At 45.7% G+C, this 2,677-nt stretch overlaps 1 pseudogene; it reads right to left on the bottom strand.

Moving 5' to 3' along the window:
* Nucleotides 1-216: 216 nt before the first annotated feature.
* Nucleotides 217-334, bottom strand: LOC126420135 (5S ribosomal RNA; annotated as a pseudogene).
* Nucleotides 335-2,677: the final 2,343 nt, after the last annotated feature.

Here is a 2,677-nt window from a genome sequence, read left to right as displayed (position 1 = left end):
CCTCTCTCTTCTCCCGAAACAGGCCATGAAGGCCCAACGGTACCGACCGGCCGCCGTGTCATCCTCAGCATACAGGCGTCATTGGATGCGGATATGGAGGGGCATGTGGTCAGCACACCGCTCTCCCGGCCGAATGTCAGTTTCCGAGACCGGAGCCGCTACTTCTCAATCAAGTAGCTCCTTAGTTTGCCTCACAAGAGCTGAATGCACCCCGCTTGCCAACAGCGCTCGGCAGACCGGCTGGTCACCCATCCGAGTGCTAGCCCAGCCCGACAGCGCTAAACTTCGGTGATCTGACTGGAACCGGTGTTACCGCTGCGGCAAGGCCGTTGGCACATCGTCATGAGCCTGACATATAAATCTATAAGTAACGCAAAAATGATTTTTTTCACTGAAGAGTTTCCATAAAATCGTTTGAGAAAGAATGTAGGGCGTGGCCTCGACTCTGTCGTTGCCGACGGCCGAAATGTGGAAGACACTGTCGTCCTCCGCTTCTGAACAAACAAATGAACTCGCCCCGCGCTTTGCACGGAAATTTGTCATTGCGAATCGGCCACCGTATCGTGGATGGGCTCTAGTGGCACACGGAAACTTTCTGCACGTATCAGTGTCCCATAAACACGTGTATGACGAACATCCACTTGGAAAACTTGTATTCATTTCATACACAGCGTATTCACAATCTTCACATTGGCGACAACGCTACACGAATTTTGTCACTGGTCAAATGACCATCGCCATTTGCTTCCATTAATACTATTCACTGATGAAGACACGTTTATACGGTATGGAATCACTAACACAGGTAATATTCAAAGATGCTCACAAGAAAATCCACATGCTATAGTGGAACCCAATTTCATAGTTAGTTTTCCGATTATTGTGTGGTGTGGCATTGTTGGTAACATGATGGGTCCAGTCATTTTATAAGAGTGTATGATGGGACAGAGTTATAGGCATTTTGTGGAAAATTCGTTTGTTGAACACCTTGAGGACGTTCCTTTGGTTGTGCGCACTGCAGTGTACTTCCAGCATGACGGAGTCCCTTCCGCATCTTACCAGACATGTGAGGGAACGTCTCAACAACACTTACCCTAATCCGTGAATTGGTTGTGGTGGCACAGTTATAACTGATGATCAAGATCGCCAGATACTGCGCCACTGGATTTTTGTTTGTGGGGCTGGACGGAGTCTGACATGTACAAACAAAACGTGACTAACGCAAGATGAGCTGCTTGGTCTCATCATGTTCTCCCGACAAGGCACAAATGCACTGAAGTTCGATGTGGGCTATTCGAACATTTATTGTGAACTGTACAACAGATGTTATATCTCGTGTACAGTAATGCTTAGAGGTGAATGTGTTAAAAATACATTTTTAATTGATACTTTGGAAGATGTATGTGATTCTACCCGTGGTCTAGGGGTTAGCGTCTTTCAGTCCTGGATTCGGAACCCGCCACTACTTAAATTTTGATTAATAATCAGCATTGGCGGCCGACGGCTTGCGCCGTAAGTCACCCTCATTCTGCCAACGGCCTTGACAAAGGGGGCGAAGGAGCGGACAGAAGTTCAGTGCACTCTCCTGTCTTTGGGGTGCGAAACTGCCCCTAATGGCGGAAGAATCAGCAATGATCAACGGCATGAGGATACAGCAGGCAATGTAAACCACTGCATTAGAGACACATAACGTGTATCCATAGGACATGTGGCCTGTAATTGACAAAGTGTCACGATCATCTCTCCATTGGCAAAAGATTCTGGAATAGTCCCCCATTCGGATCCCCGGGAAGGGACTGCCAAGGAAGAGATGACCATGAGAAAAAGCATGAATAACCAACGAAAGGATAACGCTCTACGAGTCGGGGCGTTGAATGTCAGAAGCTTGAACGTGGTAGGGAAGCTCGAAAATCTGAAAAGGCAAATGCAAAGGCTCAATCTAGATGTAGTGGGGGTCAGTGAAGTGGAATGGAAAGAAGACAAGGATTTCCAGTCAGATCAGTATAGAGTAATATCAACAGCAGCAGAAAATGGTATAACGGGAGTAGGATCCGGTGAGAGTGTGTTACTGTCAACATTTCAGTGACCGGGTTCTTCTTATCAGAATCGACAACAAACCAACACCGACAACGATAGTTCAGGTATACATACCTACATCGCAAGCTGAAGGTGAAGAGATAGAGAAAGCATAAGAGGATATGGAAAGGGTAATACTGTATGTAAAGGGAGATGAAAATCTAATTGTCATGAAGGACTGGAATGCAGGTGTAGGGAAAGGAGTAATAGGAAAGGTTATAGAAGAATATGGACTTGGGACAAGGAATGAGAGAGGACAAAGAATAACTGAGTTCTGTAATAACTTCAGCTAGTAATAGCGAATACTCTGTTCAGGAATCACAAGAGGAGGAGGTATACTTCGAAAAAGCCAGGTGATACGGGAAGATTTCAGTTAGGTTACATCATAGTCAGAGAGAGATTCCGAAATCTGATACTGGATTGTAAGGCGTACCCAGGAGTAGACAGACAGATCAGAATATAGTAGTGATGAAGAGTAGGCTGAAGTTTAAGACATTAGTCAGGAAGAATCAATACGCAAGGAAGTGGGATACAGAAGTCTTAAGGAGTGACGAGATACGCTTGAAGTTCTGTAAGGCTACAGATAGTACAATAAGGAATA

This window comes from Schistocerca serialis, chromosome 9, assembly GCF_023864345.2.
Source record: "Schistocerca serialis cubense isolate TAMUIC-IGC-003099 chromosome 9, iqSchSeri2.2, whole genome shotgun sequence".
Classification (NCBI taxonomy): Eukaryota; Metazoa; Arthropoda; class Insecta; order Orthoptera; family Acrididae; genus Schistocerca; species Schistocerca serialis.
The sequence above is the reverse complement of the archived record's forward strand: the minus strand, read 5'-3'. Positions and strand labels throughout refer to the sequence as shown.